General features: G+C 42.0%; 1 protein-coding gene across 6 annotated transcripts in view; it reads right to left on the bottom strand.

Annotated features, from left to right (window-relative positions):
• The window catches only part of mterf2 (mitochondrial transcription termination factor 2), a 95,137-nt gene that overhangs the window by 50,237 nt on the left and 31,397 nt on the right, over positions 1–13,503 (bottom strand). For 3 of the 6 annotated variants that reach the window (XR_007961851.1, XR_007961853.1, XR_007961854.1), the window contains 2 exons: positions 10,992–11,108; positions 6,211–8,038 (listed from right to left, as the gene is read on the bottom strand). The exons of 2 other annotated variants lie outside the window; for them this stretch is intronic. The gene's annotated coding sequence lies outside the window, so the exon portion shown is untranslated. Of the gene's footprint in view, positions 1–6,210; positions 8,039–10,991; positions 11,109–13,503 lie in introns of those variants that run through there. One more of the 6 variants, XR_007961852.1, reaches the window with a different exon arrangement.

The following is a 13,503-nucleotide window of genomic DNA, read 5'->3' as shown; positions in this document are numbered from 1 at the left end:
TGGAAAATGGATGGATGGGTGGATGGATGATAAGTTAATAATTTGTGTGTCTTTGACTATGTATGTAGTTTACCAAAATTTAAAAAAATAGCATTCAGTAATTTTATACTAATTTATTCAGTATTGTGCAAAAGGGCTAGCAGTGCTATAATAACCATTCATAAATACTGTAACTAGCTGAGGTCTCAAGCAAAGACGAATTAAAAAAATAATCAAATCTTAATAACTTGATCAAAATTCATTACACTGCTTGTGAGAAATCTCAAGTTAGAAGTCTCATGAGGATCTGTCACGTTGAGCCCGAGGCGATGAGAAATCGCCTCGTGCACAACAGAAAAAACGAGGTGGATCCCAGGAAAAGGCAGACACGAAAAGATCTTGTAAGAAACAAAAAGGGTTTTAATAATGAACAAAAAGAGCCCGACAGGGAAAACCGGTAACAGAAAACGCTGGTCAAATAAGGACCAGGAAATAAGGAAGACAACCGAAAACGCTCGCGAAACAATAAAGAGCGAGGAAGTACAGAGATCGGAGAACTATAGCAATAACAATTTGGTCGCAACGCGAATAAACGATGGTAGTGGCCGTAAGGCAATAGGGCAGCGAGAATTATCGAACGACGATAATAGCGCGAGAGAGCAATGGCACGGTAAGGAATTCTCCGGCAGTGAGAGGACTGCCGGAGTCACTTCATATAGGAGGGTAATCAGTCCGAGATTACGAACCGGTGTGCAGAACAGGCGGAGGAAAAAACCCGCCACCCGCTGGCGGGCACGCGACGTGACAGGATCAAGCGGTACAGAAGATGTATGTATGTGTATGTATGATCAAATCTATAATATGTGATTTTGGAAAGAAGGAAAACCTTTAATACAGTCATGTTCATTTACTTTTCATTGTACTAACGTTATCATTTCGCATCTTCATATCTCATCACCTTGCATGCTGCAAAATTGCATAAGCGAAACGCACCACTCAGTTGAACACAAGAGGCTGCCAAAGCTGGTCCATCGATGCATTTGGTGATCTTCTTGGTGAAATGCATATTTTAAGGACACTTTTGAGGGTGATAGTATTGCATTTCATGATAACACTATTGTCAATGGTGGCTTTTTTTTCTTTTTTTTTTTTTAAACGTGCTCATCTCTCTTGACCAGAATGACATGATTCTACATCTTCAGGTCACAGCCTTGGCAGAACGCAGACAGTGAGAAGCAGCTGCTGATCTTGACCTTCCAGTACTGCTCTTGTGTCACTGTTGATGGAATCAGCTCTGTAGCATAATTTCCCCTCTGTATTTCCTAAACACCCTTCCGTAATCACCAGGTTTAACTCGTGGCTGCTTATAATGAGATGAGAAGAAGGATGTCCTTGGAGTTGATCCTCTCGCTGCAGGTATGTGGTCCACGCAGGCTTTAATATTACCAAGTCTTCATGGTTCGTTAAGACCCTCATATGAGCAAGCAGCCAGGAAATTGGCAAATAATTGACGCACAAGCACGTTACTGTCATTTTGCGCCGTTGCATGCATACAAACATGCACTGCTTCTTTGTTCCTGTGCCTTAATAGAGATGTCCTTTGGCAGCTGACTAGTATAAAGAGTGGTCGCACCACATACTGCCTTTTTTTTAGAATGCCATTGATTTAAGAAAAGTCAGAGGCTGGGGAGAGCACCACAAACAGCATATTGACAAACTACTTAAAATGACTTGTGAAAAGTGCTGTTGACAACTGGCGAAAAGTTACCGGGAGCTGGCCGTTTCAATTTGAATCATCACCTCAAAACAGCTGCCAGTTTAAATGCACCTTTCAGCACAGAGAGCCACTGTGTGCAGTGCAACATATGACATCAAAATATTTTAATCGTGACATTCGTGATGGTGAAAAAATACTTTAAGCTCCGAAGCACGGCGGCCTTTTCCCTATTTTCCCAAACACCGCAATCCCACAGGCACTGGCACAGACATATTGCATTTTTCACACTGCTCACTGGAAAGCAAAGATGTCATTTATAGAGAGATTAAGGAGCATTTAGAAAACACTTTGAGCCGCTGGGGCCGCAAGCAGACATCAGCCGCAGTGCCCGCCTCACTCACACACTGTTATTTCCCCCATGTGCGCATTTCAGACGTTCACAGACAACACCGTGCATGCAACCCTGCTGTTTATCTGTTGCCGCCTCTCTTCTGCGCTCTCTTTTCAACAGTTGGAACCATTTTCCATAGTTCGCTTGACTCGCGACACTTCAATTGCTGATTTTGAGCAGGTCCAAAAAAAGTCCTTCCTGTTGCCGGTCCAGCAAATTATTGTGAGCTTCTCACTAATCCTAAAATTGGTGTCAGCATCCGATTGCCAATGTAAAAAGTGCAAAGATAGAAAAGTATATAAAAGAGCGTTTCAGGGTCGAATGATGCTAATTCACCTCACCAGGTCTCAGGGCCTGTCGCCTCTGGGGCTCTTACTTCTACAGGAGTTTGAAAAAAAATCAATTCAAAGTGAGAAACACTCAGATGTTTGACAGTATATGTGAATATGGGTCTACTGCCCACCAATAACGATCTCGCACAACTCACAGCCGTCCCCCATCTATTTTCTTTAATTCGCGGCTCCAGTTTCAGAAAGACGTAGGCGTGAAAATGTCTGTGGGGGTTTTTGTTTTCCATTCTCCCCCATAGATGTCTTGTACATCAGGATGTGGAATGAAGTGCTGCACGAGGCACAGGCTGCGTTATAACAGAAACAGTCGAGGGGGGGAGCGTGATCCTTCAAGCTTTGTTCGGAAGGTATCTTTTACAGTGGTCTGTGAGTTTGGCTCCTGCAGTCATTTTTATTTTCTTTACCTAAATTACTTTTCTTTAGACAACTGTCTCTTCCATCAATTGCTTTTGTCGAAAAAAAAAACTATTTTAAAAAATTGGGGATTTATTTTCTCACAGGTCCCCAAAACAGTGCAGCACCTGGGTGTTTGAAAATTACCAATACACATGAGCAGGTGGGCATTTACTATAAATGCATCCACCATGAACATTGGGTTACATCCGCATGTGAGTGAATCTTTGCACATGCAGTGTGCATTTGCCTATCTATCGATCTATCTATCTATCTATCCATCTATCCATCCATCCATCCATCTCCTGCTCATTGAATACAGCCGCAGGCTTGACTTTACTCCAGCTCGATTGTTCTTTTTATGCTTTTTTTGTCAATAATGTACCATGCTTTAATTAGTCCTTCAGTAAGCTCATCACATGACCCGAATCAAGGACAAACAGCCTAAGACACGTTTGATCCAAAGACATGCTAAGATTTTCAGGGAGCATTTTTAGAACATGAACGTGTTCATGTGAGATCCTTCTGCACCTCAAGGCAAGAGTTAGCCTGGACTGACTTGCTTCAGCAAATCTGCAGGATGAAAGCATAGACGAATGTCTTTTAGTCGTTGATTCAGAAAAATAAAGCTCTTTGCTCACCCCATCCCTCCTCCCCCATGTCCTTTTCAACACTACATTTTAAAGGCTATGATGTGCGAAGACAGGAAAAATGACATCAAAATGAAACAGAGAGGTGTTTAGATGTAAGCATTTCATTTCTAATCATTTCAACACTATCACATTAATATAGAAATTGAACTTCGATCGATTTATTGCTCATAGCAAAGTTTGTACACTGACTGGTCGTATCATTTAAATGTAAACAACAATAATTCTACAACATAATCTGTCTTTAAAATAATGTTTGAATTTAGTTGATACAGTCAAAGAGGTGTTAATTCAACACTACAGTAATCCCTCGTTTATCGTGGTAAATGGGGACCAAAACCACCCGCGATACATGAAAATCCGCGAAGTAGCGACCAATTAACATATTCAACAAGTCAACAGTATTTATAGAGCACTTTCAAACAGCCATCGCTGCATACAAAGTGCTGTACATGGAGCGATTTAACATACACAATAAACAGTAAGACGAAATGGTAATAAAGGTGGTAGAAAGCACCAAGCAGTAAAATCATGCTGAGTCGAACGCCAAAGAATACAAGTGGGTTTTGAGGAGGGCTTTAAAGATGGGCAGCGAGGAGGCTTGCCGAATGTTCAGTGGGAGGTCATTCCAGAGAGAGGGACCAGCAACAGAAAAGGCTCGATCCCCTCTGAGCCTCAGTTTAGTTCTTGGTACTTCTAACAAAGACTGGTCCACAGACCTGAGGCGCCGGGCAGGTGTGTAGGGGCGGATGAGCTCAGAGAGGTAAGGTGGCGCGAGATTATATAGAGATTTGAAAACAAAGAGGAGGATCTTGAAAATAACTCTAAAATGAATGGGGAGCCAATGAAGGGATGCCAGAGTAGGAGTTATATGCTCCCTCTTACGAGTACCAGTCAAGAGGCGAGCAGCGGCATTCTGGACCAGCTGAAGGCGCTTAATGGAGGACTGGCTGACTCCAAAGTACAGGGCATTACAGTAATCGAGTCGGGATGTGACAAAGGCATGGATTACTGTCTCAAAGTGTTCATGTGAGAGGAAAGGTTTTATTTTGGCCAGCTGTCTATGGTGAAAGAAGCTGGATTTAACAACGGCACCAATTTGCCGATCGAGTTTGAAATCACTGTCCAGTTTAAGGCCCAAGTTTGAGACCGTTGATTTCAAATAAGCAGACAGGGGGCCCAAGTCTACAGGATGGAATGTACAAGGGCCACTGGGACCAAACAATATCACCTCTGTCTTCTTTTCGTTGAATTTCAAGAAATTTTGTGCCATCCAGGTTTTGATTTCTCCCAGACAGGATAGGAGTGGCCTTAATGAGAAGGCGTCTTTCTTGCTCAGTGGGACATAGATCTGGCAGTCATCTGCATAGCAGTGGAAGGGAATACCATGTTTCCTTAAGATGGAACCCAATGGGAGAAGATACAGCGAGTATAGCAGAGGCCCCAGAATTGAGCCCTGTGGAACACCACATGACAGGGGAGCAGTGCGTGACTCAGAGCAGCCAAGGCTGACACAAAAGGTCCTGTCAGCTAGATAGGACCTAAACGACTCAAGAGCACTGCCGCCAATGCCCACAAAGTGCTGCAAACGAGTCAGCAGAATACTGTGATCCACTGTATCAAATGCTGCAGTTAAGTCCAATAAGACCAGACACACGTGGTCTCCAGAGTCATTTGCCAGGAGGATGTCATTACAAACGCGTAACAGGGCTGACTCCGTGCTATGCATCGTTTTGAAACCTGACTGGAAGACCTCCAAGATGTTATGTTCATCCAAGAAAAGTTTCAACTGCATGTGCACCACTTTTTCCAGAATTTTGGAAATGAAAGGCAGTTTTGAAATGGGCCTGTAACTTGACAGCACATCTGGATCAAGACCAGGTTTCTTGATCAAGGGTTGGACCACAGCATGTTTAAACTGTTGGGGAACTACACCAGAAGAAAGGCTGCTGTTGATGATATCCAAGACGATGCACCAACACTCGGGAGAACCTCCTGAAAGAAGCGTGGGGGAAGAGAGTCGCAAGGGGAGGCAGATGGCTTCGTCTGGCGAACTACATCCTCCAAAAGCGCCAAGGACACAGTATCAAAAGAATTAAGTACAGCTGAACATGGAACATGGACAGAGGGGTCAGATGCGGTATTTGAGACCGGAGTCCTAGCTGTAGAGACCTTATCAATGAAAAACTGAAGGAATCTGTTGCACATCTCGGGTGAAGAATCCGAGCAAGTAGGCAGAGGGGGTTTGAGTACAGAATCTATCGTTCTAAATAGTGCGCGTGGGTTGTGACGGTTAGCTAGAATAAGGTCCGACAGATATTCTCTTTTGGCCTCTTTTACTGTGAGCTGGTAGTTACGCCAGCAGTCTTTCCAAATTTGATAAGAGACATGCAATTTGTCTTTTTTCCACTTTTTCCACTTATTAATAATAAAAGTCTGCAAACGTCCGCGAGAAGCTGCGAACGGTCCGCGAGAAGCTGCGAAAGTCAGCTAAACAACAGCGAGTCACTCTTTTTTTTAATGAATATGTTAAAAATCTGCGATGCACTGAAGCCGCGATAAACGAAGCGCAAAATAGCGAGGGATCACTGTATCTTTATTTGTATGGTAAGGATAAGCAGTGCTTTTCATAAATGGATGGATGGGTTGTTCCGTATTTTCTGCATGATAAGGCACATCGGATTTTAAGGCACACCTTCATTGAATGGCCTATTGTAAGACTGTTTTGAATTGAACTGAATACAACTTTATTGTCAAATGTTTTGTGCGTATGTGTAACATACAGCACAGATGAAATTTCTTCCCTCTCAACATAAAACAATTTTTCATGTATAGGGTGCACTGCATTATAAGATTCAATCGTGGTTGCAGTTGCACTACGCATCCAGTAGATGGTGCTACGCTAAAGGAATACAATTCACCTTCATTTGTATAGAAACTTCACAACCGCTGCAGCTGTAACAATGAGAATTGGTCCAATGAAACATAAAAATACAAATGGCATTACAAAACAATACATGTAAAACAAATGTTATGAAGACAATTGTTTCATCAAAAAGGCACACAAACCCCATGGGATCACATCCACAAGGGGCTAAATATCCTTAGAGGTCTTGCTTGTCTCCTTTGTCCTTTGTTTAGTCAGTCGTGTTAACTATGCTTTTGGTGCTATCTTCATTTCATAATGGCTGTGCACCGCTCACAAAGTAGTTGCCCGTTTGCGTGTGTATTGGCGAATGCACATGTCAATTTGTGTCGGGCAGAATCCTTTTAGGTTGGCATAGGAACACTAACAGGGAAACAACTCAATGGGGCATATAAAGCGTTAGTCTCTTTATACTAGATGCATCTGATTATAGGGTGCGCTGGCGGCTTTTAGGTGTTCCTTATAGTATGGAAAATATGGTAATTATATTTAAATTCAATTAAAATTACTATTATGTATGTTATGTATGTAGTGTTATATATTCAACTATATTATGTATTATCTTCCTGAGTGGGTGACATTGAGCCTATCCCAGCCGGGTTAATGTACCTTGGCGTATTAGATAGGACGAAGTTACTTTATTTGTCCCAGCCAATCAAACAACCATTGACACACACATCCTCACATATGCACAATAAAGTCATCAAATTGAAAAAAAATTTTGAACTGGAGAGCAGCCTGCATAGCGTTGTTTTAATTGGCCACAACAATGTTTGTTCAAGTGCTGAACAAAGTGCCACACAGATGTCCGCAAACTCTACTCATTCATCTTTTGAGATACTTGGCCGTCCACGTCAGCTGTTGTTGGCCCAGCATGAGAACTGTCCACTTTCTTCCTGCCATGGAGCAAGAGCCTGCAAGCTAACTCGTGACTGGTGCTCATCAGCAGGACGTGATGAAGGAAGAAATCCATCCGCCCAAAAGATGCCGGGAAAGCCACAAGAGGCAGAAGTGAAAAGGAGTGTGTAATGCTTACTCGGGCAAATTAGTTAATCCAACAGCAGAGGGGGTTGGTGCTTCAACAAGAGTAGAAAAACTTTGTGAACGTGATCGTCAACTCAAGAAACCTGAGCCAGGATGCGTTAGCAAGGGAACTGCATACAAGCTCCATTTGTGCGGTCGATCGCCTGGCTGAGTAATCGGTCGTGTACTGCTCTTCCCTTCCGGTAGTAGCAGCAGCAGCTAGTTATTTGCTTCGTCCTTAAAGGCAAGCGAATTTGTGACGCATGGATGAAGGACAACGGTGAAAGTGATGGATACCTTTTTGAAGAGGAAAAATGCAGACTCTGAACTGGACCCTGGACAAAATCCGGAGCCAGATGAAGTTCCGAGTATGAGTGGAGGACAAAAGAAAGGAAAGATGTCCAGCAAAGTTTCTGGTGCGAGGCAATACAATAGAAGTTATTTTTCATTTGGGTTTACTTTTACCGGCGATGCAACGGCACATACTCCGTTGTGCTTGGTATGTGGTGAAAAGCTGTTCAACAGTCCCAAGGTCCCAACTAAGCTTAAATGCCACCTACACAAAAACACCCTTCATTTCGAAACAAAAATGTGGAGTATTTTGTTCGCCTGCGTAAACACACGGAGAAACAAGCAACGTAAACGAAAAAAAACACAAAGGTAAACAAAAGAGCCCTTAAAGCTAGTTACCACGTTGCAGAACTTGTGGCTAAATCAAAACAGTCCTAACATTGTGGCAGAGCGATTAATACTTCCCTTCAAAGCCATATTGTAAATGAGTTGCAAGGACCCGAAGCGGCTAAAGAAATAGCCCAAGTCCCTCTTTCAGATAACACCATTTATTTTTATTTTTTTGTTTGTTTATTGAACGTAAAACATATATAAAGTAATAATTTGACAGAAAATAAGGTAGATAAAAAAGTAAAAAGAAAGAAATCAATCTTCATTTAACACAGTTATTATGTTCAAGGGAGTAGGAAGAACAGACGTATCGATGATATATGTCTACAGACATCGAAAGTGTGGTTTTGGACAAGATCCGTATCAGTAATAAATTTGGATTGCAAGTTGATGAGAACTAATGATATAAATCAGGGGTGGGCAATTATTTTCCTATGGGGGGCAAATGAGAAGCAGAAAATATTGTGGAGGGCCGGGCCAAAAGTTAGAAATAGAAAATAAAGAAGATAGCACAATGTCTTTGTATGACAGTAATAATGTAACATTCTCCTCCACCATCACATTCAGCACCGGTTCTCAAGGATGTGTACTGTGCCCCCTGTTGTTCACACTCTACACATTTGACTGCTCTCCGACTCTTATTAGTGGTCCAGTTTGCGGAAAGTTTTTAACATGATAACAATCAAACCATTCTAGGAAATGTTCATTTACTCGAGCCACAAGCAATTCACTCCGAGCATGGAAATTGCCAGAATCGGACTGAGTAAGAATTGCTTCCTTTTCTTTCAAAGTCTCGTAGATTTGAGTCTTTCTGACTCCAGGCGTCTCCTGAATGTTTCGTACTTTGTTACCCGCTTCGTTTAATCAGATACATATCACTTTCCCTTCCATGGTCATTACTCTCTCCCTCTTTCTTCGTCTTCCCCTCCCTTCCTGTGCTCTGCAACTTTAAGTAACTGCGCCACCTGGTGTTGAAATACCTGTCATTACAAGTCCAAACGAAATGAATGTAATCAAACCTCAATTGTGCACCAATCTTCGGCGGACCGGATTAAAAAGACCAACGGGCCGGATCTGGCGCGTGGGCCGTAGTTTGCTCACCCCTGATATAAGTGGACATGCTCAAGACACAAACTTTCTATTTTGCCAGGTCAGGAAAGATTATCAAATTATTATTTTTTTGTGTTCAATATGTTGTAATATAATGTCATTCTTCAAAAATGCTTATTTTAACAATAAAACACTTTAACGGTTACAATAAGCTTTTTTCACATTTTCAGCTAGTGGTGTGCTGCAGGATTTTTTTCAATGAAAGAAAAAACACTGCAATAGAACAACAAGCCCACGTGGGGTTTATAAGACACCAACTTTTAAAAAACCTTTTAAAACAATGATTCACAAAACTGTTACAGTGGCATTTTCTTCTTAATATCACTCAACAATCTACAATTATGTTGAACAGTTAAAAACACATTTTAGTCTGTAAACAACATGTCAAGAATCCATTTTGACAGTACAAGCCGAATTTCCACAACGTCAAAAACTATCTCAGTCGATTTACTCAGCCGTTCAGTGTAATTGCTACCTTCGAAAGTTGAATCAACAACAAAAGCAAAGGAGGAACAAAAGGATGTACCGGTAAAATGATCTTTAAGAACGGAGAAGTTAAAAAAAAAGGATGGCAATGACGCATGCGTTAAAATTATTTTGGTTCATCTACTAAAATGTTATGTTGCAACAGCAAGTCACCCACATGATATGATGTGCTATGATGATCTCACGCATGGATCTTCTATGTTGAACTGCAATCAGCTACACCTACGCTGTTAGGGTTGCTCGGGTATTGAAATGTGCCCACCTGAGCCACACAATAAGGCTTGGCGGACTTGAACGCTATTTACAGCTACCTTGTGAGATTGTCTCCCATTTTTTCCCTGAAGGCAAAATGGAGGAAATTATCCATCTTCTCCTCTAAATTTGCTCCATACCACTTTACTCTTAAGCTTCAATCACTGTGCATTCTTCTCTTCTTTTCCATTTTTTTCTTCATCCCCTTCTCTCCATTCCTTCTGATATTTCAAGTCACACAGCCTCGGCCCCATCAGCGAGCGCCTCGGGGCTGACGTGGCCACTGATGTGAACAAATGACGACTGTCCCTACTGACAGCAGGTCCATCTATCTGTGTCGTGGTAACTGAATTTCATAAATGCAATCAGAGGGATCTGTTATGCGAGGAGTCCCCTGTACTGTGATTGTGTAAAACCAATACACAAATGAACGGTGGAATTATTGCACGATAGTGGCATGGGGCTATAAGACAAATGATGAATGCAAAGTCGATACCGATGCACTTTTTTGCCTTGTAGCAAGAAGAGGTTGCCAGAGAGTTGTGTGATAAAGTGCCTGCCTCAAAATTGGTTAGAAATGGTTCTAAACGTGACATGTTACCTGTGAACGAAAGCTTGAGAGCAATGGAGCATCACTTATCAAAACAAAGAAAACTCAGTCCATCATCCCATTGGTCAATTGCAAAGCAGGGTTGCAGAAGTCCCACCGACAAGTCAGTGCACCCTCTGCAGAAAGCATATTCAGCTGGAACAGCTGCTGTACAAGGACCATATGCTCAACAGAAAGCAACTAATTAGCTGCTAAATGAGCCAGGGGTTGACATGAGAAGCTCCCTCAGAAGTGGAGTTAATCCCTGTTGATGCACTTTGAGGAAGTATTGATCCGACGACACATCCAAGCTTCATTTGGAGAATGCGATCAAACAACTCATCCAAAGAGTCTTTACACTCTTCAAGCTCACTCCACAGATTTGTTTCTATGCCAATAACAAAGGGACAACTGACAGGGCTCCCCGAAAGGCGCGTGTGATACCTTGAGAACTCTTGACGATGCACCCTTGATGGAGATTATGGCTCTCTCCAGATGAAGGTACGAGACAAGCTGCTGAGATCACAATTTCTCTGTAGCAAAGTTCCGCAAACGCCTCAACTGAAATGCCAAATAATGAACTGACTTGCAGACTGCTCTATCTGAAGCTTCAAATATAAAGTACCGTAACCCAAAAGGCAATTTGTTTTCCAGACTGTCTTATTGATCTTGGTAAACTGCTGAAAATTCCACCGCAACACATTCTTCTGCTTTTAACTGCAGCGATGTGTTGAAATCATCCAGTCATTTTCTATGCTGCTTCTTGTGTTTCATGTTGTGCGAAGATGGAGCCTTTTGGGGGTGTGGGTGGGCGGGGGGTAGCCTGGTAGCCATTCAATCATAGGGCACAGAGACAGACAAGCTTTCACACTCACATTCACACCGTCACTCGGTGGAAATTGAACCTACGTTGCCTGCACGGAGGTGAGTAAACCACTCAGACCTGTCACCAGACCTCACTCATGATGGGGGCACATGAAATGCATGTTGTGGGGGGTGGGACAATCATTATTACCTTACACACAATACTTAAAGTGACACCTATTTCGCTGATCCTGTACTCTAAACTTGTAAGCCTAAGCAAGAACAAATTTAGGGCAGCACAACATGAACAAAAGCGGATAACATATTCGCACAATTAACCATGTAGCACAACCCCAAGTAAAAAATAACTTTATAGATTTTTTTTTTAATTATTATTCCAATTGAAAATCCAAGCAGTGATGCATGTGGACTTGTTAGAGGAGAAAAAGAGATTCAGGCATCTTGTCGGGCATCGTGTCACACCTCAGTCATTGTTCTGTTTTAAATGATCTTTAAATGAGACTTCGCATTACCAAATATGGTGGTCTGGGGCAACATGTCTCCGTTGTTTTGGGATTCATTAACACATGTGACATTTGCAAAGGACGAGACAATGAAAAATGCATTCCTGGCAAATCAGTCCATATATGGCAGAATTATTATTCAGATGATGATTCTTGTTGCATCTTTTAATGTTTGTTCACTGGCTATGTAACAATAACAATTTTGTCAAGCGCACAGATAAGGTGTTTCTGTACCTGAATTCAATTTTTACCTTAAAGTAAAAACAAGTTCAACGTCAATAATTTTGTCCTCGTCTTATCCGTCGCCAAATCCATTGTGACATCTTACCCCATGTAGTGAGACAATTTACTCGACGGTGGGGCAACATGTCACATGTTCACACTCTATTGGATTGCTTAACTCTGTAGACAAAATATGAAAATGATATCAACACAAAATAGACAACAAGTTCAACGTCAATAATTTTGTCCTCGTCTTATCCGTCGCCAAATCCATTGTGACATCTTACCCCATGTAGTGAGACAATTTACTCGACGGTGGGGCAACATGTCACATGTTCACACTCTATTGGATTGCTTAACTCTGTAGACAAAATATGAAAATGATATCAACACAAAATAGACACAGTAGGTCTACCAGAGACTTTCATCTGGCACACATGTTGTTTATAGATGATGTATTGATTCCAAGTAATTGATGAGCACAAAAGTGTGAAATCAAGCGCTGGTCTTGCGCATGAGGGTTCAATGAAAAATGAAGACGTCATTAAAAAATAAAAACTGAAATGTGAATGTGCAGGTTCATCAATAAGCACTCACAATCAGTCATCAGCATGAACATAAAGTAACTAATAATGTAGAAATTTGAAATTAGAAACTTTTTGCTCTGTTTTAACGATAGAAATATTATGCTGAAACTGGTGGGGGGGTGAAACAACGTACATGCTGGAGTGCATTTTTTGAGCGGAACAGTGTGAATCCTACAGATTCTTTGAGAGATATCATCTTATTTTGCATGTCTGGCATCAGATAGGACATCTCATGACTTACAATGATGCTCAATCAGAACCAAGTTTAGATCTGAGGCATTTGGGAAGACTCGTAATTGGCCCGTCGACCTGGCCCATTGTTGCTTTATTTGTTAATAGGCCCTCGTTCCTGTCAATTTCCAATACACACAGCTATCTTCAACCAAATCTACTTTACAGACTACTTAACCACAAAAACGATATAGCCCCCTTCCTCAACTGGCGGACCGCGATCCACGACCGGACCGCCGACCTCCTCTGTCCGGACCGCCGACCTCCTCTGTCCGGACCCTCGGCAAATTGTATAAAATAATAAATTATAAAGCGATTTTTACGTTATACATTTTCTATTTTTGGACTATAATCTGCGCATTACCGCGATCGCTTGTTAAAATTATCCGTTGTATTATTTGCGTGCACGAACAGATGTATTGCAGAGGACGCAGCAGCGCGACTCTGTGTGTGTACAATGTTTGACGAACTGGAGACGGGGGCATGTCGGCGATAACGATGCGCTGATTGGCTCCTCTGAACTTAAGGTGTGCCCATACATCAGCGTCACGCATTCAAAATGGATGATTGTGTCAGGAAACAGATGCA

Source organism: Hippocampus zosterae, chromosome 3 (assembly GCF_025434085.1).
Source record: "Hippocampus zosterae strain Florida chromosome 3, ASM2543408v3, whole genome shotgun sequence".
NCBI classification, from domain to species: domain Eukaryota; kingdom Metazoa; phylum Chordata; class Actinopteri; order Syngnathiformes; family Syngnathidae; genus Hippocampus; species Hippocampus zosterae.
This window is presented reverse-complemented; position numbering and strand designations above follow the sequence as displayed.